This window comes from Malania oleifera, chromosome 2 (genome assembly GCF_029873635.1).
Source record: "Malania oleifera isolate guangnan ecotype guangnan chromosome 2, ASM2987363v1, whole genome shotgun sequence".
Classification (NCBI taxonomy): Eukaryota; Viridiplantae; Streptophyta; class Magnoliopsida; order Santalales; family Ximeniaceae; genus Malania; species Malania oleifera.
Window position 1 is genome coordinate 4,579,768 of NC_080418.1, and position 27,849 is coordinate 4,607,616.

The window sequence follows — 27,849 nt, forward strand, 5'->3', positions numbered from 1 at the left end:
CAGACTACCAACAACACTTGCATGAGGAACTTGTGACATATACTTACGTTCCTCATCTTATTTAGGAGATAAAGCCGCACTAAGTTTGAAATGAGGAGCAAGAGGAGTGCTTACTGGTTTTGACTGCTTAGACATGCCAAAACTCTATACTACATTCTTCAAATACTATTCCTGAGACAAACTAACTCTTCCTCTCATTCTGTCTCTACGAATCTCCATGTCAAGTATCTTCTTTGCTTCACCAAGATCTTTCATCTCATACTCTTGATTTAAATGAATTTTCATCTTGTTGATTTCTTCCCTATTCTTTGAAGCTATCAACATATCATCAACATACAAGAGTAAATATATAAAAGATCCATTTTGTAGTCTGCAAAAATAAACACAATGATCATGTTTATTTCTGATGTACTTTTGACCCATCATAAATTGATGAAATCGTTTGTACCACTGTCTTGGAGACTGTTTTAAACCATACAACGATTTACCCAGTTTACATACCTAATTTTTTTTTCCAGCAACCTGAAATCCATTTGGCTGAGTCATATAGATTTCCTCTTACAAATCACCAAGTAAAAATGTAGTTTTTACATCGAGTTCAACTAGTTCAAGATCAAATTGTGTCACCAAAGCCAACAAAATTTGAATGGAAGAATGTTTAACAATTGGAGAAAATACCTCATTATAATCGATGCCTTCCTTTTGTGTGTAGCCCTTAACTACCAATCTACCTTTGAAGCGAACATTATTTGCATCTGGAAATCCTTATTTCTTTACATAAACCCATTTGCAACCAATTGCTTTCTTATCCTTAGGCAATTGGGCTAGCTCCCATGTAACGGTGCGGTCCTTTATACGGACCCAGGCATCACTCACTCAAACAAAATACTTGTACTTGTTCGAGATACATAGACAACCCACCCTAAACAGGGACCTATGGGTGTAAACCATTCATAACTTCAATGTAAATGTTACGGAAAAACATAAACATTCATTGGGATTTCTATTAGTCTTATACTAGAGTTTACTAATACATCCATAATTACATGAATTCAGACATAGAATAAATCTTGTTATTACAATCCTCCAAAAAGGAACTTCATCTAAGTTTAATACAGGATTCAAATGCTTACGTAAGCTAAACCAAAAATAATCTCCCCAGTCCCTTTAGCTACTAGGACCAACGTATTGATGGACCTAAAAATAAAGGTTGTATAATAGGGTGAGACACCTCTTAGTAAGGAAGAAAGTGTTACAACAGTGTGTGACTGCATATATGCACATTTTCATACAAACTCATACATTTGAAACATTTGTTTATAATACTGTATCATATAACATTTATTAGCACATCAAGTATTTAAATCATGCATATGATTATTAGAACACCCCCAGCTTGATATGACAATTTTCTTGTTTACCTCGTGGCATGAGTTGTGCACTGATTGCCTCTGACAGTGCCGTGTTCGTGTAGACAAAGTCGAGCATCTTTATAGTCCGACCGCCCCTTGGTTTATTTTTACCAACAGCTTACTAACTCCTTGACGGTCGACCATCTAATATACTGAATATGAACAGATGTGTATGATTGAATAATGATAGAAAGAATGATGTATTATGATATTAGAAGTATGTATGTACGTAGAACATGTTATGATTGGGCGAGGCATACCTTTTGCCTGAGGGATTACTGAGTAAGGCGAGTGCACTTGTACATACTTACTAAGGGCTTGCTGACCACCTGTATTCTTCCTTACTAAGAGGTGTCTCGCCCTTGCTGTACGTACATTTTTATAAGTAGTTCGGGTAACCGAAACTAGCGTCTTGGTGTAGGGAGCATATTGGCCGGTGTACTGCGTTTAGCGCTGGGTAAGTGTTAGGATTGTATTTTTGGGTGGGTTTCCATCTTGAGGTGTATTTGGGTACCCGTTTGTACGTTTTGATAGAGTCATGTTCTGCTCTTGTTTAGACTCTGGTATGGTACTGCATATGTGTATATAGATGACCTTTTTCTGTTGCATACGTGATTGTGTTTTGGATGTGTTTGGGGTACCTGGGAACCCCACGGGGTTGGACCCTCATCCTTTGTACTGTATCTGTGATGATTTGTATGATACAGGGGCAGGTTAGGTTACATTTTCACCCCTAAGTCCAATTTCAGGGTTCGGGGCATAACAACTTGGTATTAGAGCTAACTAAGTTACTACATCTTGTAGACTTGGTTAGGCTTAGTTGAGATGTGGCAGTAGCCGCATAACGTACGAGTGCAGAGGGAACCTACTTGTATGGGCGGGTGGATTTCCCTATCCTTAGGGCCTTTGCCGATAAGCTATTGTTGAATGATGTGAGTACGAGATCAATGTATCATTTGAAGGCTTACTGAGTAAGGTGAGTGCGCTGATATGCTTTAGCCGCGACCTTTGGGTTGCTTAAATATCATAGCAGAGGGGTGCTACTTGTATGGGCAGGTAATCACCCCTATCCTTAGGTAATCTCGTAGGTTAAACATTTGCATGTGTTTGATTAGGTTCAGGGAATGATTTCAAAAATTATGTTAACGATTTTCAAATATTAAATAATATGTCATATATAAACTCATATTGGCCACACACTGTTTTAATATATTGTTTCTTCCCTTACTGAGATGTATCTCACCCGAATATGAAATTATCTTTTTTAGGATTTCCTCGAGATCGAGCTTAAGGAACTTGAGATTTTATAGCATTTTTGGTAAATAGAAAGAGAAAATGGTATATTTTTATATTAATTTTGATATACATATTTTATGTTTTAAGTTTTATAAGATATGATGGTTGTGAAACATACTGGTATTAGTGGATAAAGTTTTGGAGACATGTATATATTTGAATATAGGTGGATTATTAATTTATTATGGTTGGTAGTTAGAATTAGTAAACTCTGGTATTATGTTATATGGAGATTATGGTTATGTTTTCCGCTGCGTATATTATGGATTATGGATTATCAGGATTTTATCAAGTATAATGCGCCGGACCTGGGTTAAAGGGTTTCGGGCGTTACAGATGGTATCAGAGAAATGTCTAGCCGGAAGTGTGATTAGATTCACATCGCCTGGATAAGGAAATATTAGAGTATTAGGTTATGAATGATTTATACTAGAGTATAGGATTAAGTGATAAGGATAGGAATGGGTAGGTTAAGATACTATTAGGAATTCTGAGTTGTGTTTCGTAAGTTTGGGGGCAGAAATCCTTTGATGGTCTTCTGTGTTTTTCTAAAGAAGTAGCTAGCTTTAGAAAATCATGGTAAATCTATCGATAGTGATGTTTCGAACTTGGGATTTGAACTCGATAGTGAGGTTAGTTGAATTTAGAGATTATGGTATCGAGGGAAATCAGCAGATACCACTAGGTAGAGGTGGACGAGCACGTGGGTATACAATGGTCCTGAATGAGGCAGATGCTAAGAGGGCAGGTATAAATTTATGTTGAAGATGATGATGATTTTATTTAATTATGGATGATGCAAAAATTTATTTGGGAGACATATTTATTGAATGGTATAAGGTATAGTAAATTGTAAAATTATGGAGATGAAAGATTAGGTGACGAATTTCGAGGACAAAATTTCTTAAAGGAGGGAAGAATGTAATAACCCGAAAAAAATAAAAATAAAAATAATAATTAATTAAAATTATTAATTAATTAAGTGGTTAAACACTATTAAATTAATTTATTAAATACATGAATAAAAATAAATAGTATGAAAAAAAATAATTATTAATTAATTAAATATTATTAAATTAAATAAATAAATAAAATAGTAAAAAAAAAAAATTGAATAAATATATATATGTAATATATATGTAAGCTTAATATATATATATATATATATATATATATATATATATATATAAGTTATGTTAAGTAAGTTAGTAAGGTTAAAAAAAAGAAAAAAAAAAGAAAAAAAGAAAAAAGATGAATCATCTTCTCAGCGTGTCTCTCTCAATCTCTCTCTGCAACTCTCTCAGGTTCTCTCGCTGTCTTCGTCTCCGCCTCTCTCTCTCTCCCCTCATTTCTCGACGAATACTCAACCGATTGAGAAATGGAAGGTGTCGTTGGATTCTTAACTCCGCCACCGACATTTCTACTGAAGCAGATTTGTTGTGGGAACGGCTTAAACACTGCTCCTGGGGAAAGGTAATTTTTTCCCAATTTCTCAATTTCTGATTAAATCTGCTGTTAAATCGACGATCAGGCACCACCACCGGGTCCTAATCGTCGTTGTTGTCATTTTAGCATAGATAATTTTTCAATTGGGGTTTTCTAGGCCCTACTCCAAAGCGAGAGTGAGATTTGAGAAATTTGACAATTTGGCTAAATTTAAGAGTATATTTATTTATTCAGAAATTATGACCCTAAGAAATATTTAAATAATATTTTATTCAGGAATAATTTATTGGAGTTAGGAATTTTTGATTCAGGGTCCGGGTGAGTACCGTAGGTATTTTTCGGAGTCCCTGTTGGCGTAGTTCAAGAAACTAGGTGAGGGGAAATTATATATTAAATCAGATTTTATGAAATTAAACGCAATAATCTATGTTATATTATATGTATATTTTGGTGTGAATTATTAAAATGCCAGCCATGAAATTTATGTTTTCTGAGCCTAAAATTGTCGATATAGTTATGTATATGTGAAAACGAACGAATGAAAGTGAAAAGAATTTTCAGATGAATTAAATAAGAAATGAAATGTATTTTGAGCATATAAATGTTAAATGTGGGTTGACTTGTTTTATGAGAAATATGTATAAATTTTACTATTAAATTGTATGGCATGAGAATCTGTACAAATTATATGTTAAATGTATGAGATGAAGGCTAAATAAGTAAAGAAATGAAAATAAAATATGATATGGACAATGTTGCCCGTGTATATTAAATGCAACCATGTAAACAGCTGAAATATGCTGGGTAAAACAGTTAAAAGTGGTTGGGTAAATGTGTAAAACAGCTAAAAGTGGTTGGGTAAATGTGTAATAGCTGAAAGTGGCTGGTTAAATGTGTCACAGCTGAAAGTGGTTGGGTAAAAGTGTCACAGCTGAAAGTGGCTGGGTGAATGTGTCATAGCTGAAAGTGGCTGGGTAAACATGTCACAGCTGAATGTGGCTGGTTAGGTAAATGTGTCACAACTGAAAGTGGCTGGGTAAATGTGAAACAGTTGAAAGTGGTTGGGTAAATGTATGACAGCTGAAAAATGCTGGGTAAAACAGTTGAAAGATGCTGGGTATGAAATGAAAAGGAAAATGAATGGAATGGAAATGAAATGTGAAATGTGAACAATGTAAAATGGAAAAGAGTCACTTAAAGTGAAATGCAATGCAATGTTAAGTAATGAATATGAACAGATGTTTATGATTGAATAATGATAGAAAAAATGATGTATTATGATATTAGAAGTATGTATGTACGTAGAACATGTTATGATTGGGCGAGGTGTACCTTTCGCCTAAGTGCTTGTTGAGTAAGGCGAGTGCACTAGTAGTTACAAATGTGGCAGTAGCCGCATAACGTACTAGGGTAGAGGGAACCTACTTGTATGGGCGGGTCGATTTCCCTATTCTTCCGGCCTTTTCCGGTAAGCTATTATTGAACGGTGTGAGTACGAGATCAATTTATCACTTGAAAACTTACTGAGTAAGGTGAGTGCCCTGGTATGCTTTAACCGCGACCTTTGGGTTGCCTAAATATCATAGCAGAGGGGTGCTACTTGTATGGGCGGATAATCACCCCTATCCTCAGGTAATCTCGTGGGTTAAACATTTGCATGTGTTTGATTAGGTTCAGGGAATGATTTCAAAAATTATGTTAACGATTTTCAAATATTAAATAATAGGTCATATATAAACTCATGTTGGTCACACACTACTTTAATATATTGTTTCTTCCCTTACTGAGATGTGTCTCACCCGAATATGAAATTATCTTTTTTAGGATTTCCTCGAGATCGAGCTTAAAGAGTTTGAGATTTTATAGCATTTTTGGTAAATAGAAAGAGAAAATGGTATATTTTTATGTTAATTTTGATATGCATATTTTATGTTTTAAGTTTTATAAGATATGATGGTTGTGAAATATACTGTTATTAGTGGATAATATTTTAGAGACATGTATATATTTGAATACAGGTGGATTATTAATTTATTATGGTTGATAGTTAGAATTAGTAAACTCTGGTATTATGTTATATGGAGATTATGGTTATGTTTTCCGCTGCATATATTATGAATTATGGATTATCAGGATTTTATCAAGTATAATGCATCGGATCCGAGTTAAAGGGTTTGGGGCGTTACAGATGGTATCAGAGAAATGTCTAGCCGGAAGTGTGATTAGGTTCACATCGTCTGGATAAGGAAATATTAGAGTATTAGGTTATGAATGATTTATACCAGAGTATAGGATTGAGTTGTGATAAGGATAGGAATGGGTAGATTAAGATACCGTTAGGAATTCTGAGTTGTATTTCGTAGGTTTGGGGTAGAAATCCCTTGATGGTCTTCTGTGTTTTTCTAAAGAAGTAGCTAACTTTAGAAAATCATGGTAAATCTATCGATGGTGATGTTTCCGAGTAGAGAAATTCGAACTTGGGATTTGAACTCGATAGTGAGGTTAGTTGAATTTAGAGATTATGGTATCGAGGGAAATTAGCAGATACCACTAGGTAGAGGTGGACGAGCACGTGCGTATATGATGGTCCTGAATGAGGCAGATAAAGCTAAGAGGGTAGGTATGAATTTATGTTGAAAATGATGATGATTTTATTTAATTATGGATGATGCAAAAATTTATTTGGGAGACATATTTATTGAATTGTATAAGGTATAGTAAATCGTAGAATTATGGAGATGAAAGATTAGGTAACGAATTTCGAGGACGAAATTTCTTAAAGGAGGGAAGAATGTAATAACCCGAAAAATAAAAATAAAAATAAAAATTAATTAAAATTATTAATTAATTAAGTGGTTAAACACTATTAAATTAATTTATTAAATAAACGAATAAAAATAAATAGTATGAAAAAAATAATTATTAATTAATTAAATATTATTAAATTAAATAAATAAATAAAATAGTAAAAAAAAAAATGTAATAAATATATATATGTTATATATATGTAAGATTAATATATATATATATATATATATATATATATAAAAGTTAAAGTATAAGTTTTATATATATATATAAGTTATGTTAAGTAAGTTAGTAAGGTTAAAAAAAAAAAAAGAAAAAAAAAAGTAGATGAATCATCTTCTCAGCGTCTCTCTCTTAATATCTCTCTGCAACTCTCTCAGGTTCTCTCGCGATCCCCGTCTCCGCCTCTCTCTCTCGCCTCATTTCTCGACGAATACTCAACCGATCGGGAAACGAAAGGTGCCGTTGGATTCCTAACTCCGCCACCGACATTTCTATTGGAGCAAATTTGTCGTGAGAAAGGCTTCAGCACTGCTCTTGGGGAAAGGTAATTTTTCCCCAATTTCTGGTTAAATCTGCTGTTAAATCGACGATCAAGCACCACCACCGGGTCCTAATCGTCGTTGTCGTCATTTTAGCATAGGTAATTTTTCAATTGGGGTTTTCTAGACCTTACTCCAAAGCAAGAGTGAGATTTGGAAAATTTGGTAATTTGGCTAAATTTAAGGGTATATTTATTTATTCAGGAATTATGGTCCTAAGAAATACTTAAAAATATTTTATTCAGGAATAATTTATTGGAGTTAGGAATTTTTGATTCATGGTCCGGGTGAGGGCCGCAGGTATTTTTCGGAGTCCCTGTTGGCGTAGTTCAAGAAACCAGGTAAGGAAAAATTATATATTAAATCAGATTTTATGAAATTAAAGGCAATAATTTATGTTATATTATATGTATGTTTTGGTGTGAATTATTAAAATGTCAGCCATGAAATTTATGTTTCTGAGCCTAAAATTGTCGATATAGTTATGTATATGTGAAAGCGAACGAATGAAAGTGAAAAGAATTTTCAGATGAATTAAATAAGAAATGAAATGTATTTTGAGCATATAAATGTTAAATGTGGGTTGACTTGTTTTATGAGAAATATGTATGAATTTTACTATTAAATTGTGTGGCATGAGAATCTGTACAAATTATATGTTAAATGTATGAGATGCAGGCTAAATAAGTAAAGCAATGAAAATAAAATATGATATGGACAATGTTGCTTGTGTATGTTAAATGCAACCATGTAAACAACTAAAATATGCTAGGTAAACAGCTGAAATGTGCTGGGTAAAACAGCTAAAAGTGGTTGGGTAAATGTGTAAAATAGCTAAAAGTGGCTGAGTAAATGTGTAATAACTGAAAGTGGCTGGGTAAATGTGTCACAGCTGAAAGTGGTTGGGTAAACGTGTTACAGCTGAAAGTGGCTGGCTGGGTAAATGTGTCACAGCTGAAAGTGGCTGGGTAAATGTGAAACAGCTGAAAGTGGCTGGGTAAATGTATGACAGCTGAAAAATGCTGGGTAAAACAGTTGAAAGATGCTAGGTATGAAATGAAAATGAAATGAAAAGGGAAATAAATGGAATGGAAATGAAATGTGAAATGTGAACAATGTAAAATGGGAAAAAGTCACTTAAAGTAAAATACAATGCAATGTTAATCCATGAATATGAACAGATGTGTATCATTGAATAATGATAGAAAGAATGATTTATTATGATATTAGAAGTATGTATGTACGTAGACATGTTATGATTGGGCGAGGCGTACCTTTCGCCTGAGGGCTTGCTGAGTAAGGTGAGTGCACTAGTAGTTACAGATGTGGCAGTAGCCACATAACGTACTAGGGCATAGGGAACTTACTTGTATGGGCGGGTAGATTTCCCTATCCTTAGGGCCTTTTCCGGTAAGCTATTGTTGAACGGTGTGAGTACGAGATCAATTTATCACTTGGGGTCTTACTGAATAAGGTGAGTGCCTTGGTATGCTTTAGCCACGACCTTTAGGTTGCCTAAATATCATAGCAGAGGGGTGCTACTTGTATGAGTGGGTAATCACCCTTATCCTCAGGTAATCTCGTGGGTTAAACATTTGCATGTGTTTGTTTAGGATCAGAAAATGGTATCAGAGCCAACACCCAGCCGGAAGTGTGATAAGATTCATATCGCCTGGGTTTGGAAATGTGGGTTCACAACGAGGACGTTATGTTCTATAAGTGGGGGAAAATGTGATACCCCATGGATGAAAACTTAAAAGATTAGATGTTACTACCCATATCAACAAGGTACACCTTTTTTTTCGGGAGCTTTCCCATAAGAACTCCATAGTTAAGCGTGCTTGGCTTGGAACAATCTTGGGATAGGTGACTACTTGGAAAGTTTTCGCAGGAAGTGTGTGAGTGAGGAGAAAACACGCTGATAAGGCTCCCCCCCCCCCTCGGTTGTCTAGTCCAGGTAGAGGAGGAGAAACGCAGTGCTCCCTGGCAGACCCAGGTTGGGGCGTTACATTCATCCTGACATACCTTTATAAACGGGTCACTCCTGTATTCACCACCATTATCTGATCTAAGCCGTTTAATCTTTCTTCCTGCTTGAGTTTCAACTAATTTTTTCCACTTAAGGAAAATATCACACACTTCATTTTTATGCTTCATAGAATACACCCAAACTCTTCCGAAACAATCATCAACAAAAGTGACAAAATAATGCATACCACCCAATGAAGCCGTTTTTGTGGGCCCCCATACATCTGTATAGATGTAGTCTAAAATTCCTTCAGTTTGGTGGATTGCAGTGCCAAATTTCACTCTAGTCTATTTTTCCAGAATGTAATGCTCACAAAATTCAAGTTTGCACACCTTTACACCCTTTAACAAACCTCGCTTAACTAATTGTTGCAAAGATTTTTCTCCTGCATGTGCTAATCGCATATGCCATAACCTAATTGTATCTGAACCTGCATCTTTCTTAGAAACAACAGCCGCTGAGCCAATAACTGTACTACCTTGTAAATAATACAAGTTATTTTTCCTTATTCCTTTCATTACCACCAGCGCACTTGGTTTAATCTTTAAGATTCTATCTTTCAAAGTGATAGCGAATCCCTTAGATTCTAAGGCACCCAATGAAATCAAATTCTTCTTTAGTCTTGGAACATACCTAACATCAGTCAAGGTCTTAATAGTTCCATCTTGACAGTTCAACTATATTGATCTTATTCCAGTTGTTTTACAAGTATTATCATTCCCCATAAAAACAACCCTACCATTTAATTCTTCAAAATTAGAAAATCATTCCCTATTAGGACACATGGGATAGGAACAACCAGAATCCAAAATCCACTCACTAAAATAATGTGACGTAGATGTTCCAACAATAGAAAAATCTAACTCACTTCCATCATCATTGGTTATATTGGCATTAGAATGTGCTTTACCCTTATTCTTTTGCTGTAATTTAGGGTAATATTTCCTCCAATACCCTCTCTCATGACAAAATACGCATTCATCTTTAGCAGGTATCCCATGAGATTTACTCCTCCCATGAGATTTACTCCTTCTTCCAAGCATATGACTCTGAGAACGTCCCCTTATTGTTAGTGCTTCTGCTGTTTCCTTATGGACCTTCTGATCTTTATTTCTACATTTAGTACTAATCAATATAGTACAAACAACATCATAAGTAACTTTATCTTTCCTATACAATAAAGTGGTGGTCAAATATTCATACTCATCAGGGAGAGAATTCAGTAACAATATGACTTTATCCTCATCTTTCACCTTTTAATCCAAATTTAACAAATCGGCCAAAATTTTATTGAAAGCATTTATGTGGTCATTAATCGAAATACCTGGTTGATACTAGAAGCGAAACAATTTATTTTTCAAATAGAGCTTATTTTCCAGACTCTTGGTCATAAATATATTTTCCAATGTCTTCCACAATTTCTTTACAGATGTCTCCCTCATAACACAATATTTCTGATTTTTAGCGAGACACGGAAGAATCGTACCACATGCCTAACGATTGATCTTTTCCCAATCTCTGCCACCCATATCTATTGGTTTATCATCCAAAGCAATATCTAATTCTTACCGATACAAGATGTCCATCACCTCACATTGCCACATACTAAAATTATTGGTACCATCAAATTTCTCCACCTCAAACTGAGCATTAGCTATCGTCTTCAATGATGATGTCTAAGCCGAAGGGGTTGGAGTTTGTGTGGACAAAGTTTCTTCTACTGCTACACTAGTTTCTGCCATCTTCTATATATTCAATAGCAACCAACAAAGCAAAAGGCCTAGGATGAATAGTATGTACCAATTGTGTCTACTTTGTTTTATCCTATGAAATTCCATTTTGACTAGGCCGACCTCCAGGGAGCGATTAAGCCGCAATGGTCTCTGAGTACTCACTTAAATAAGGTCTTTTTTAGGCATCAAAAGTGGAATCAAGGATCCTAATAGAGGAATACCTCTGTATCGACACTATTCAACCTAGTTCTGATACCAATTGTTGTGCTAGGCACCTCACTTGTGCCAAACACTAATACTACAACTATTGCTATTGAATATATAAGAAACTAAAGTAATGTAGAAACTAATAATAAAATAGTAAAAAGAACAAGACAATAAATTAACGAGGTTCGGTATAGAATTACCTACGTCCTTGGGCGCCGACGATCAATCCACTACTTCTTGACAAAGTACAACTTTGAGGTGTGTTTAACAAATGAAGAGTTGAACTCTTTATATAGCTTCAACCTCAAGTTCAAAAAACACTTCTCTCTAATGTGGAACAAATAATACAAAAAATTCAAAACAACTTTTTATACTAATGTGGAACTATTCTACTAATGTGGGACAAAAAACAACATGTCTCACATCTTTGAGCACCAACTTACATCACAGATTTGTTTCCAAACAAATATTTCTCATGCCAACAATTTTTGACAAACCTTCATTTCCCATCCGAACAACTCTATAATTTCCTTTAGAATAAGAAGTGAAGAAATCTTCCCGAGAAGTGACATGGAATGACGCACCGGAATCAATAACCCAATCATTCTCTTGACTAGTCAAATTTATGTAATTTTCATCACAAACAACCATAAGATCACCATCAAATGCAACTGAAGTTGTGTCTTTATGTTTTTTCACAAAATTTTTCTCTTTGTTTTGCTCGAATTTCAATTTTTTTATACTCCCGCTTCATATGCACCTTTTTATGACAATAGTGATACTCAATATCTTTTTTTAAAACTGAGCTGGACCGGCTTCTTGATTTATCTGCTTTTGCTTCTGCCTCTCCCCCCGATTTTCTGTCACAAGTGCCTCTGAATGAGAAGAGCTAACTGATTTTGTTCTAATTTTTTCATTCAACAAGTTGTTAGTTACTTGGTTCATAGTAACAATTTCATCGAAAGCCAAATTACTAACTGTCACAACAAAAGTCTCCTAACTTTCTAGCAAATAGTTAAGAAGAATTAAGGTCTATAATTCATAATCAAAAACAATTTTCATAGTAGTAAGCTGATTGATAATATTTTTCATCTCATTCAAATGCTCGGTAATAAGACCGTTATCTTTATATTTCAAGTTTACCAATTTTCGGAAAAGAAAAGCTTTATTTGTAGCCAACTTTCTATCATAAAGACCCTCTAATTTTTTTCCACAATTCATGTGCCGAAGTTTTCGTAGAAATATGATGAAAAACACTATCATCAATCCATTGTCAAATGACACCAATGGTTTTTCTATTAAGCAGGTCCCACTCATCATCACTCGTGTCTTTAGGCTTTCGACTATCACCCTCAATAGATTCATCCAAATCTTTGCAAAATAAAAGGTCTTATATTTTTGTTTTCCAAGTTACCCAATTGTTTCCATTGAAGCTAATCATACGACCAATATTACCATCCATGATTTACACTAAACTAATGAGTCCAAATAACACGGCTCTGATACCACTTGTTGGGAAAAATATTATGTACGAATAATTCCCACAAGTAAATTAATGACGTAATGTTAATAATAAATAAAATTAGACACAAGAAATTTGACGTGATTCTCTCAAATGTTGAGGTACGTCCACGGGGCATGGCGGTCCAAATCCGCTATCACCAAAATATTGTACAAAGTGGATACAAAAGGCACAAGCCTTACAAATACATAAGAGTGTATAAACAAATGTAACAAGATGGAAATGTCTCACCAAATATTCTGAACAAAGCTCCCAAATAACCAACCAAAGTAGCATAAATAAAGAAATCCCAAAAATGTTGATACACAGCTGGAGTTGCATGAACTGCTGCAGAGAAAAAAAAAATATGATTGGCGCTGGTGCTGGCTGCAGGCAGAGGTTCTGTGGGAGAGAAAAAAAACAAAAATGGAGAGAACTGGGAGAGCCACAGCTCTTGTGAGTGAATAAATCATGAAAAATGAAGGGCTGCTCCCTTCTATTGCTACGCGTGAGGGCTTTGAAAATACAAGGCAGTAGCTGCCAAACTTCTTAGAGAAGCCAAATAATAATAATAATAATAAAGCAACATCTTTCCCAGGCATGGGCCCCACCAAGAGGGAAACCCAACATAAAGTTGTATTTGAATTTATAAAATGAAAATTTAAAATATAAAATTAGAGTTCTTCTAACACAAAACAATTCTTAAGCCTCGTTTAGTTGTCGATAATATTTTCTATTTTTACTTTTTATTTTTTATTTGTTCAAAGAATTGTGGAAATTTTAATTATTTTTAATTTTTTAAAGATTCATAATAAAAGGTAGAAAATAAATGGTTTATTTAAATGTGCAAAACAATATTTCATTTTGTATTTCTAGATTTTGAAGTAATTACAAAAAATACTACTTGTTTTTCAATTTCTTTTAAAATAATTATATGAGATGGTATTGAAATCATTAATTTTGGGGCTTGAATTTAAATTTGTGAATATTTAGAAGAAATTGTATAATAATCAAAACAAATTGAAGTTCAAGATCTCAACGCATATTCCCATCCTATATGCAAAGTAAGAGTTAAAAATTTAGAAATATATATATATATATATATATATATATATATATATATATTCTACACAAATGTGTGAAAGTAGAAAATAAAGTGACATTTTTTTAATTAAGTAAAAATTAGAAATAAAAAATAAAAATGTTTGTACAAGCAAATAGTGCCAAAACGGTTTTCAATTTTTTTTAAAAAACTTATATGAGATGGTATTAAAATTATTGATTTTGGGGCTTGAATTTAAATTTGTGTGTATTTAGAAGAAACTATATAATAATCAAAATAAATTGAAGTTCAAGATCTAAATTTCATGTTCCTATCCTATATACAAAGTAAGAGTTAAAAATTTAGAAAAAATATATATATATATTTTAAAATTAGAAAATAAAGCGACATTTTTTAAGTAAGTAAAATTTAGAAATAAAAAATAAAATTGTTTGTACAAGCAAATAGTGCCAAAACGGTTTATAATTGTTTATTTATTTTTTTTACAAAAAGTTATAAAAATAAAAATTTAGTGAAAATTTTCATTGTAGCTTACTATAATAAAAAGATTAATGTAGAAAATAAAAGTTTGTGCTGTACAAGCTGGCTATTATTATTTTTTAAAAAAATTTGGTGATTATGAGGAAAAGAAGTACAGTTTCCGTTTCCGGGGCTCGAAATACCCTGACCAGCTAGACGACACTGAACACCTCCAATTTGGGATGTCAGTTATTTTTATAGTAATTTTAAAAGTTTCAAACCTTTCGTGGGCCGCCACTGTTGCTTACATGAACGGCTTCAACCACGAGTCACCTGTAACATGTGAGGAAGGGCATAATATTTAAGTACCCAGCAGCCACTACGACACTGGCACCCGCTGAAGCTAGAAATTGCCGTGCCTTATTAAATCCAAGTTTGCCTTCTTCTATAAATCACGTATGTACATATGTATGTGTATATATATATATATATATATATATATATATATATGAGGAACAAAGTGGCGACTTTGGAGAATTCTCCAGCTCAGCTTTCCATTGTGGGGCCTTTGAATTTTGTGTGCATCCCACAAGAATGAATAAAGGGTTATGATGCATCACTCACGGGCCTAGCAGCGCTTTTATGTGGGGGAAAAAAATTGGAAAAATTTGTTTCTCCGTGACTAGCATTGTCTTTCCATCAAATCTTCCAATCTAATCAAATCATTCCAATAGTAAATTCTAACGACTTGCAAGTAAGTTTCATCTTAACACTCTCTAAATAGTAAATTTCATTATATATACTATTGAAAATTTCACTTGTAAATTTATCTCATGTTGAAAAATTTGAGTGGATGATGGATTGGTGGGTGTTATATACATAGTTGGATCCAAAATCCAATAGACTTAAACTTATACATAGTTGGGTCCAAAATTCATTAAACTTAAACTTTTGAGTCAAGTTAGTATTCACCCATATATATTTTTGGACTCCTCTAGTGCTAACAAGTGGTATCAGAACCAACTGAAACTAATTCTTCTGACGTGCTAATAGTTGGAAGACCAAGTGTGTGACCGGAGCCAATAAGGATCATCTAGGCCTGGGATGGATCCAAATAGGGTTAAGACGTGGGAGGTATGATTGGTTTGAAGGTACGTGGAATGCAATCTGAGGCACGCATTGTTGAGTTGAAATGAATGAAGCCAACTTTGATGAGCTGTAGAGAACCAGCTTTGTTGTGCTGTAGTGTCGATGCCAATCCCAGCTCATCACCTCATTACCACCTTCCATTTCTATCATCTATACAAATGGAGATTTGTGTGGGTGAAAAATATGTGAGTGTAATTGAGTTGAAGGTGTGTGTGTGTGTGTGTGTGTGAGAGAGAGAGAGAGAGAGAAGTGTGATAAAAAGTGAGTTGACTTGAGTGGAGTACAGTTGCCTCCTCCTCCTCCTCATGTATTTTCTCTCAATTTTAGTGAAGATCGGTGTGCCTCGTGGACGTAGGTCAGTTTAGGCCGAACCACGTTAAATCTTGGTGTTCATTTTGCTTGTTTATTTTTATTTGTGGTGTGATTGTTGCTACTAGATTCCCAACAATTGGTATCAGAACTAGATTGGAGCAAAACTGTCTCTGCCAGTATCTCAAAATCAAGTTTTGAGCACACTAGCGTGTTCATCTCGACGAGACAAAGCCAATGGTGCAAACCGGAGCTTGAACGGAGGTTCCACGAGCCCACACACACTTCTAGGAGTTCACATCATTGTCATGCGCCTTCACGTGCCACCAAGTCACCGGCTCGTGACCTTACGTGCCCACACACGCGGCGTGTATCGTACGCATCTACTGCAGTAGCTGACGTTAGTATGATGTCAGTGTGTCCTCGTCAGCAGCTACAGTTCACGTCAGTGCCACGTCAAATATCCCAGTCAGATGCCACATCAGCAACTAGGACCCACTTTTTCATGTCAACTGCCACATCATCATATGGGCCCTACTTTGCCACATCAGCAACCATGGCAGCAAAAGGCGTCAGTAACAGCGTTAGCATATTTCGTTAAAAAAGAGGATATTCCATTAAGTTTAACGGAGTTTGACGAGGCTTTTCAAAGTCATTTTAGTTCCGTTTTTTGAATGAGTCGAACCATTTTGAAGGTTTTCAGCCATTCCGGATTTAGCTGTGCTGTTTGTTTAAGCTAATTCCATCTCTAGATAGGCAAATCGAGATGTCAAACTAAAAGAGCTCAAAGATTGAGATGTTTGACGACACCAATTTCTATTTTTGGAAGATGCAAATCGGGAATCACTTGTTTGGTAAGGAGTTGCACTTATCATTGAAGGGAAAGCCAGAATTCATAAAGGAGGGCGAGTGAGAGTTGCTTGATTGGAAAGCTCTCGAAGTTATCAGGATGATGCTAGAAAATTTTGTTGCCTTTAACATCAAGCACATGACAACCACCAAATCACTTGTGGATGTGCTTTCCAATATGTATGAGCAGCCATCAATCACCAATAAGGTACATTTAATGAAAAATTTGTTTATTATGCACATGCTCGCAAGTGAAAGTTTTAGTAAACATCTAAACAATTTCAATAAGCTACCAGATCAACTCGCCTTAGTTGAAATCACGTTTGACAGTGAAATTCGTGCCTTGTTGATTCTTAGTCAGCTGTCTGAGAGTTGGAAAGGTATCATTACTACGATCAATAGCTCCACAAGAAAATCAAAACTGAAGTATGACGAGGTCATTAGCATGATTTTGAAGGAAGAGATCAAGATGCAGTCAAACAATACTTCCACTTCAAGTTTAGCCTTGAATGTGGAAAGTCGAGGGAAAAATTCATGGAAAGGAAGCAGGTATGGATGATCAAACAATCACAGTAGATCTAGGACTAGGCAGTTTAGATCAAGAAATCCCAGAGGTTCTCAGGGCACAAAGAACATTGAGTGCTGGAACTGTGGAAAAATCAAACATTACAGAAATCAGTGCAAATGTCAAATCAGTGCAAAGGTCCAAGGAAAGAATATGAGGTGAAGACAGAAGCAAATGTCACTTCAGAAAAAGGGATATATTAATATGCTCTTTAGAGAGCAAGAAGGATTCTTGGATCTTAGACTCTAGAGCCTTATTTCACGCCAGTTGTAGTAGAGATTGCCTAGAGGAGTATACACCAGGTGATTACAGTAAGGTATGCCTTGGCAATGATCAACCTTGCAATATAGTCGGAAAAGGAATTGTGAAGATCAAGATGAACGGGTTCTTATGGAAACTGAAGGATGTTAGATATATTTCAAACCTAAGAAATAACTTGATCTCAGTTGGACAACTGATAGATGAGGGATGTAGAGACCCGAATAATTATCGTAATTTAATAATAGGAAGTTGTTGGTTATGTTTTTCGGAAATATTTATAAATATGGATGTTGTTGGATGAATGGATTATTGTAGAAAGTAGATAGAAGTAGAAAACTCTGGTATATAATTGATAGAGGATTATATTTATGTTTTCCGCTACGTAATTGTTAATGGAATAACAGGTGCAGAAAAATGGATAACATGGCACCCGTGTCCCGCCAGGTGGGTTCGGGGCACCACGAAGTACGGTTAATTAGATTTAACACACTAGACCGGGTTTATGGGTTCAGGGTGTTACATCAACTCCTACACATAAGATAGACACACTGAAATAGTTAGGAGGACTCTTACCTTTTAAGCTTCCCTGCACTGCCTCTCTGTTTGATCCTAATCTTTTCTATATTCTCTCACTCTCCGATTGATGAGTCGCTAAAATATATGATTTTAGACCCTCATTTACCTATGCTTATCCTCATTTTATTATATATTTACCTAGAGTTATCATTATTTAGAGCTATACAAGGTTTGTTTGTCTTTTCAGGAAAAACAGGTTAAAACCATGGAGTTAGGCATTACAAGAAGCCAAAGAGAATTTGGAGGATTCAAAGATTGAATTCATATGTTTAGCCAAGCTTCAGAAGCTTTAGAGCATAAATGGACAAGAAGATGATGCTCAACCATGTGACGCAACCAGCGAACCACAGGTGTGACTTAGTCTTCCACTGCAAACTCCAAGGTTCTGATTGAGATCAAAATACTGCAAGGTTCGACCAAGTGCTCAAACCAAGTGACCCTCTAGGGTGACCACATCGATATGCTGAGACAGAACTAAAATTCAGAAATATTGAGAGTCTCAACGAAGTGTTCGACCAAGAGACCTTTAGGGGCGACTATGTCGAGATACTGAGATTTCCTGAAGATCGATATTCTGCAAGTCTCGACCATCAAAACCTTGAGGTGTGACGAAGTCGAAGGCATTGGAGATTCGAATCCTTGACTTCCTGCGAGTCTTGAGCAAGGAGTACACAAGAATGACAGAGGGGCAACTTGGTTGATAGCGACGATCTTCTGTGCGAGATTTGTTGCAAACCTTCCTAAATTGTAAAACAAACTTTGTAAACCCTATAGCCTATAAGTATTCACTACGAACATGACCTTTGGGTTCCTCTTTGGTCTCTCTTAGGTTAGTTACATACTTAAGATGTCATTGAGAGACAAGTTAGATTAAAAGTAGCATAGTTATCAATTCCTGTTTTTGTTGTCTGCATGAAGTGTTCGACGGCCTATGACAACCGGCGACGTTGGTGTGATATCTGTGTATATTACACGATCACTCTCTTGTACCTCTTGGCATTAGTGACAAACGTTTTGAATACAAAAGGGATGATTTTTTTACTCTTACTTTCATTTATATGCTTGCATTTACTGTTTTCCATTTACTTGCCATGTGCTTGATGAAAGATTACAGATAAGGATATGCACTTGTACATTTTAGTCAAAGGGAAATAGTCGGCTACGAAACCATGGAGATGTTCGTTATCGTTGAGACAGGATATACTCCGGTTCCCAACCGTGCTCTAGACGGTTGGTGCACCTTCTCTACCCTGTGCCCTCAATCGCCCCTCTCCCGCTTTGGCCCACTCAGGTTTGTACTTTTATGGAAGTCTTGATGAGCATAGTTAGAGGCATGGCGTCCAGCGTCCGATTTGGACCACATTATCGCTTTGTAGGAGTGGGGTAACTCATAAATTTACTTGCTTTCTAGTAGTATAGATTTACTTGCTTTCATTTAATCGCTTTCCAGTAGTTAGAAGCAATCACCATTGCAAAATATCACCTTTTACTTCTTTTTCATAACAAGGCCATAATAAACTAACTTGGAAGTGGTTTACTAACTGCGCTTCAAGTCCCCGTGGATCGATACCCGACTTACCCACTTTCTACTAAATTTGGGATAGTTAGGTTTATAAATATTATTTTTGGTAGTTAAGGACCCCAAAATTGGTGAACCTACCAAATTTTGGCTTCGTTGCCGGAGACTTGGCTACGGTTATAAGCCAACTTCCACTTTAGAGTATTATTGCCTTGTTATTTTGATTTGCTCTGCTTTTGTTTTCACTTTCTTTATTAATTTCTATTTTCTTTATTTTTGTTTCCTATTTTTGAAGTCTGAATCTGTGTTTTTATACGTGTGTATGTTTGGTCTGCGTTCTTTGGAATCCGAGATAGTTCCCTAGATCTTGAGATTGAAAAATAATGCAGGTCCCTTAGGAAACCTATCTCTAATCTGAAGAAAGTTGAGTCATCTGAACTGAAAGCAGTGGCCAAAGATAATCCCCCAGTTCTTGCTGATCAAATCCCAGAACCCCATGTTCCTCACCTACCTCTGGTGTAGAGACCCAAAGAATTATAGCAAATAAATAATAAAGGAAAATAAGATAGGGTTTATCAGCAGGGTCTCGTCGATGAACACAAAGGTTTCGTCGATGAATTGTCTTGTTGGGCTCGTCGACGTGGACATGTGTCTCATCGATGAGAAATTGCCGAGAGTTGTTTTCAAGCTTTGAATTTCGTTGATGAGGGTAATTTGTTCGTCGACGAACTTGCTTCTTGACCTTGTCGACGAAGTGAGGTGTCTCATCGAAGAAGCCAAGGGTAGAAGTAACTAAGAATTTCCTTTCTGTGAGAAATTTTGCATGCAGGTTTCCTATCTCTCTCTAAAATCGTTTCTCCCTCCTCTCTTTGATTCTGGCTCCGTTCTTCACCAGTTCGATGATCTGAAGCCACCACGCCACTCCTGAGAAGATTCTCTTCAAATCTGTTAGAGTAATTTGTTGGTTAGGCCAACTTGGGCCCCATCCCAAATTTAGGGTAAGTAGATTATTTGGATATTCTCAGTATTAACGGGTTTATCTGAGTTGAGATTTTGTATTCTATGAGAATATACTGGTGTTTTGTGGAGTAAAATCAAGGTATTTTATTTTTCAGGAGTAGGGTATTTTGGGACCCTATAGGTAAGGATGAGAACTCCAGTGGGTGGTATTTCAGGAACCTAGGTAAAATGCTAACATGGTTAATAGTCTAGAAGTTGTGTATATGGATTTTGGGAAATATGTATGTGATGATTATTTAGGTGAATTCAGTTGTTTGATAGGGAATTATATGTGTATTATCTCAGGATGTTGGAATTATAAATGCTGCACGCGTGAGATTGTAATAGTAGTTAGTGCCCATATAGTCAGGTAAGGGAAATATGTTATACTAGGAATTTTAGTATGATTATTAACAAAAATTATATGTTTTACCATATTATTATTACCTAGATTATAAATTATTTGTATAGCAGAAAATACAGATTTTAGAACATGTGAAATTATTTATTTAAATCGTGTGGCATGAGCTTAAAGCAAATTAGCACATTATTTATGCAGTTACAAATACCATGTTTTATAGTATATTAGCAGAAAATATCATAGGATATATATAAATGTTTTATAGAACGATGACTTTTTAGTATACATATAGATAGAAATTATACAATATATTCATAAACGTAATTTATAGTATTTCGAAAATATCATGATTTACAATATATGTACAGAAACATATATCTTCAACAAATTTAGAATATCATGATTTCAGAATCATAACACTCAAATACTCAAATATTCAGACAGATACTAAGTATTCAGTCAGTTATTTAGATTTTCAGACATTTAGATCAATTTTACAGTATTATGGTTATTTTAAAATCATGATAAAATAATAATATAGATATTTCAGTTACATATATAGTATCAGACCCTGATGGACCAGATTCAGTTAGCAGAGCACTATACCGTAGCTATTTTCATTTCAGAGTGCAACCTCATAACTCAGATAATATGTGGATATCAACAGTCGATCATGCCTATGTTGTGGATAGGCTCCCCGTTAGTTAGGGTTGAGGAGACCGATCTAACTTTCAGAGTTCAGTTGACTTATCCTGGTCGGCCAGTTAGGATAGGTCCTGCCTTCGGACCGCACAACTGCGTCATGAGGGGTTAAATCATGACTTTCAGTTATCCATCCAGGGAAATTTTCTCAGTTATTATTTAATATATATATATATATATATATATATATATATATATATCCAGATTTGTAGAAATCATAGACATACCTATGAATATTAGAAGTATTATGAATAGAAAATTCAAAAAAACAATTTATGATAAATAACATAGATATGAGCTATATTTTAATATTTATACGTTTTTCTCAGACTCAGTTATTTATGGGATTTCTAAATTAGATTTTACAAATATGTAAACTTCCCTGCCACACAGTAGCAATAACATATTTCGTCTTATTGAGCATTGTCTCATCCCAGTGATTTAACATTTTTCAGGTGATCCATCTAGGCGAGCAGATTAGGCTCGTAGGAAGAGGAGATTACATTACTGCCCTGACTGTAGGGTGAGTATTTTGGGAAGTCATTTTTGAGTAGTCCCTAGGTTTAGATGAGGACATTTTGAAAATGGTTATGTATGTATATTTTGGGAAGGATTCTATCACTTTGGTATTATATGTTATTATGGTTTTATATATTCTACTTCTCGCTGTTTAATTTATGGTGTCTCAGATTCCACAGGTCCTATCTAAACCATGACGTTGGTTTGATTTGAAATTAAAAGGTATCAAAGTAATGAAATTTTACAGTCAATATATATTTATATTTAAAAATAATAATATGACATGAAAAATCAGGTCGTTACAATTTGGTATCAGAGCCTAGGTTGCTAGGTTCTGTAGACTTTAGAGTGTAGCGGAAGCAATACCCAAGTGTAGGAAGGGATTTGAGGTTTTGTTCTGTAGTCTGGGTACATAATTTCTGTGGTGGTTTCTGTGTCTTTCTTGGGGTGACGATTTCAGGAAATTCATAGTAAACTATTATCGGGTCGTGTGTCTAGGTTACAAGATTTGATTTTGAATTAAGAATAGGGAGGATAGTGAATAATGAATATGAGAGTTTAGTTGAATGAAATAAATTAGATCTGTATGGGAGATAGGGTCCTTAAATAGTCTTCTTTGTCTTTTCAAGATGGACTAAGGGAGCAGTGGTGCGAATGCTGGGGGTGATGGAGCATGACCTTCCAGTATGGGAGGTGGAGATACTGAGGCAGTATTGCGTAGCATCACCCAGCAGGTGATGGCTGAGATGGCCAAGAGCTCAGGGGAGCGTAACTGCATGATTGAGTAGTTTACGCAGATGAAGCCCCCATTTTTTGCTAGAGGTGCTGACCCAATTGTGGCTGAAAATTGGGTCCAGGACATTGAAGAGACGCTGGGTGTACTTCCATGTACAAAAGAATAGAATGTAGTATTTGCGACCTTCAAACTGATAAGAGAGGCAAAATGCTGGTGGAGATCAGCTTGGTTGATTGAGGAGCAGAAGTTGGATCCAGTGCCAGTGACATGGAGTCGATTAAAGGAGCTATTCTTCAAGTGATATTTCTCTACTATCGTTCAGAGTGCAAAGGCAGTAGAGTTCATGCACTTAGTTCAGGGGTAGATGACAGTATCACAGTACGCAGCTCGATTTATTAAGTTGTTTCGGTTTGCCCCACATTTGGCACCAGATGAAGAGAAAAAGACGAGGAAGTTTGAAGAAGGTCTGAGGCAGAACCTATTTAAGTAGGTTATCAGTTTCCGGGTTCAGACATTCGCAGAGGTGGTGGATAGGGCTGCAGTTATTAAGAGTGGTATACAGAGAGGCATCGCAGCTCAGAGTCAGAGAAAGAGGCCCATGAGTCAAGGTTTGCAGGCAGGTTCCAACCGGGGCCCATGGAGGGGAGACCTTTATAGGGGAGGTCAGAGGCAGATGACGGGAACTCATGAGAATCAGGGGGTGTTGACCTACCCTGTGTGTTAGACATGTGGGAGGCGACATCTGGGAGAGTGCTGGGCTTTGAGAGGCATTTGTTATCAGTGTGGGAGACCCATCCACATTGCATGAGCATGCCTAGGACCGCCGATCCAAGTTCCAGCTCCTAGACCCTACCGGGAGGTTATTAGGTGCCTCGTGGAGGCCAGCAGAGGAATGTAACCCCGACGAGGGTATATGTGTTGAAGCTAGGAGACGCTGAGGCAAATGGAGATGTCATTATAGGTATCTTTACTGCTTTTCCGTATCAAGCTGTTGTTCTATTTGACACAGATGCCACCAATTATTTTGTCTCATCGGGGTATGCAAAATTAGCTGGGATTGAAGCATAGTTGTTAAATGTTGAGTTGGGTGTAGCCATGCCGATTGGATCTATTATGAGATGTAGGAAGATACTTAGGAATTTTCCAGTGGTCATTCAAGGGAAAGTATTGCTAGTTGATCTTGTGATATTAGACACGCAAGGATTTGATGTAATACTGGGTATGGATTGGTTGGCAGCTAATCACACCAGTATTGATTACCATAAGAAAGAAGTAATTTTTAGACCCCTTGGTGGGAAAGAATACAGATTTGTTGATTCCCATGTGCATGCCTCGCCACAGTTAGTGTCAGCTATGCAGGCGAGCAGACTGCTCTTGGACAGATGTTAGGTTTTTATGGCTTTTATAAAATAGGTGTCAGAAAATGATTTGAAGCTTGACAGTACACTAGTGGTAAGGGAATTTCCAAATGTTTTTCCAAAAAAGCTACCTGGGTTGCCTCTTGATCGCGAGGTAGATTTTGCTATAGATTTACCTCTAGGGACAATGTCGATCTCTAAGGCTCCTTATCGTATGACTCCAGCTGAATTAGGAGAATTAAAGGTCTAGTTACGAGATCTATTGGATAAAGGGTTTGTCAGACCCAGCGTATCGCCCTGGGGAGCACCAGTGCTATTCGTAAAGAAGAAAGACAAGTTTGTGAGGATGTCCATAGATTACAGGGAGACAAACAAGGTAACCATTAAGAACAGATATCCTCTACCCCGTATAGATGATTTATTTGATCAGCTTTAGGTAGGCGAGTATATTCTAAGATTGACCTCAGATCAGGCTGTCATCAGGTGAAGGTTAAGATAGAGGACATATCAAAGACAACTTTCAGAACCAGATACATGCACTATGAGTTTTTGGTGATGCCATTCAGGTTGACTAATGCACCAGCAGTATTTATGGATTTAATGAATCGGGTGTTTCATCAATATCTAGACCAGTTCATTGTGGTTTTTTTTTATGATATACTGGTATACTTGAGGAGTTTTGAGGAGCATGAGGCACACTTACGGATGGTAGTTCAGACGCTCAGGGAAAAGAAATTGTATGCCAAGTTTAGCAAATGTGAATTATGGTTAGAGAAAGTTGCGTTTCTAGGGCATGTTATATCAGGGGATGTAATTTTAGTGGATCCCAGCAAGATAGAGGAAGTGGTAAATACAGAAAGGCCGAGGAATGTTCAGGAGATTAGGAGTTTCTTGGGACTGGCGGGATATTATTGTCAGTTTGTAGAGGGATTTTCAAGACTATTAGGGCCTTTGACGCGACTGACCAGGAAGAACGACAGATTTGCATGGGATGATGAATGCGAGCAGAGCTTCTAGGAATTAAAACAGTGACTCATCACTGCACCAGTACTGACGATTCCATCTGGAGGTGATGGTTATGTAATTTACAATGACTCGTCTTTGAAAAGGTTTGGTTGTGTGTTGATGCAGCATGGTAGGGTTGTAGCTTATGCCTCCCGAAAGTTGAAAGAATATGAAAAGAACAACCCTACCCACAATCTGGAATTGGCTACAGTGGTACATGCACTAAAGATTTAGAGGCATTACCTATACGGTGAGAGATGTGAGATATTCTCTGATCATAAATGTATTAAGTACTTCTTCACACAAAAAGAGTTGAATATGCGGAAAAGAAGATGGTTAAAGTTCATTAAGGATTATGATTGCACCATCAGCTACCACCCAAGTAAAGCAAATGTGGTGGCTGATGCACTAAGCCGTAAGTCAGAGGGTACAGCACAGTTAGTAGTAGTAATTCAGCACCCAATTCAAATGGACTTGAAAAGGCTCAGCGTGGAGTTAGTGGAGGATGATCCTCAGGAATTTATTGCCATCTTGGTTGTGCAGCCTATTATAATACCCAAACCCTGAAAGATCTGGGATATTTACTTTTTTCCATTGATTTATAACGGAAGTAAATAAACTCAATTATTATTAAACCATAATGCTAATTAACCATTTTACAATAATTTATTTTCAAAAAAGAAAAATTACGCAATAGATAATCATCTTGTAACAACCTGAAGAATAATGGTATTTAAATAATAAAAAAAGAGGGAAATGGAAAAAGTAACAGAAGGAGGCAGCCAACTTCGTCGACGACGTCGCACTTTGGGATGTAATGACCCAAGAAAATTTATCAGGTCCTCGTCGACGAACATAGGGGATTTGTCGATGAGGGTACAAGAGGGCCTCGTCGACGAAGACAAGTTTCGTCGACGAGAAGATACTGAGAGGTTATTTTAAGTTCTGAATTTTTTTGATGAGGAGATGATGTTCATCAAAGAAACTTATTCTTGGCCTCGTTGACGAGATGACGTGGCTCGTCGACGAATTTCACAGTATAAATAGTGCTTACCTCGGATTTTAACGCAGCAAAATTTAGAAAAACTCTTTCTCTCTCTCTCTCTCTCTCTCTCTCTCTCTCTCTCTCTCTCTCTCTCTCTCCTCCCTTCGGTTTCTCCCTCTTCTCTCTTCAGTTTTAGCCTCGTTAGCCACCGGATTGACGATCTGAGGCCACCACGATGTTCTTGGGGAAGTTCTCTCTAAGTCTACCAGAGCGAATCATCGATGGGACGGAGTTGGATTTCATCCCAAATTCAGGGTAAGGTCTTTTAAGCAATATTTGGCTTACTAGCAGTTGTAGGAAATATAGTAGACGTAGAAATAATGATATTTTGTTCTGGGATATATGGTTTTCAGGGTATTGAGTGGAGAACCCTGCGAGTGTAAGACCCGTCACAGTAGGGGATTTTAGCAGGAGTTAGATAAGGGAAATATGGTATGCTAGGCAATTCTAGTATGTTTCCAGTATAAATTATATGTTTTTACCAAATTATTATTCACAGTAGAAATTTATATAGTTTATCAAGTATTTTTAATATATTTTAAATTACTGTGTGACTTGGGAATATAGATATAGTACAGAAACATGTTTTACAGTATTTTTCAGAGTTATGTTGTACATAATATACGGACAGTGAATATGTTTTACAGCATTTTCAAAATACCATGATTATACAATTTTACAGTACCATGACATACAAATTTACAATTAATCTTATAAACACAGTTGATATAAATACAGTTTACTACAGTGTCATGGTTAATATATTTATTACAGAATTATGGTAAAACAGATAGTTGTATATAAAGATGTATTATATAGTATCAGACCCTGATGGACCATTATAGATACAGTTTACAGAGCACGGTATCATTGCTATATACATAATAGAGTGCAACCACCTATTTAGATAATATGTGGTAGGTAGGTCGATCGTGCCCATGTGTGGACAGGCTCCCCATCAGATATGGGTTGAGGAGGGCTGAATAGACTGACGGAGTATAGTGGTTTATCTTGGTAGGCCAGCTAGTGATAGATCCCACCTACGAGCCACACAACCCTGTCATGAGGGGTTAAATCATGACATACAGTTATCCATCTAGGGAAGTTTTTAGTTATTATTATGTATGTATAGTTTCACAGAAACAGGGAATATACGTATATATATATATATATATATATATATATATATTAAAAGTATTATTTATAGAAACCTAAAATACAGATATGTTAAGCAACATGGGAAAGGTGGTGGTTTATATTATTTGTACTATATTTACAGATTCAGTTATACATGATTATATAGAAACAGATCTTCATAGTATTGTAACTCATTTTTCACACACTAACAATAGCATTTTTCGTCTTACTTAGCGTTGTCTCATCCCATAAAATTAATATTT

The 27,849-nt window shown here is 36.0% G+C and overlaps 1 long non-coding RNA gene across 2 annotated transcripts in view; it reads left to right on the top strand.

The window, feature by feature from the left end:
* The window catches only part of LOC131149114 (uncharacterized), a 36,751-nt gene that overhangs the window by 2,838 nt on the left and 6,064 nt on the right, over positions 1–27,849 (top strand). For both annotated transcript variants that reach the window (XR_009135131.1, XR_009135130.1), the window contains exons 2-3: positions 7,343–7,509; positions 7,750–7,845. This is a non-coding gene — a long non-coding RNA (uncharacterized LOC131149114). The remainder of the gene's footprint in view (positions 1–7,342; positions 7,510–7,749; positions 7,846–27,849) is intronic.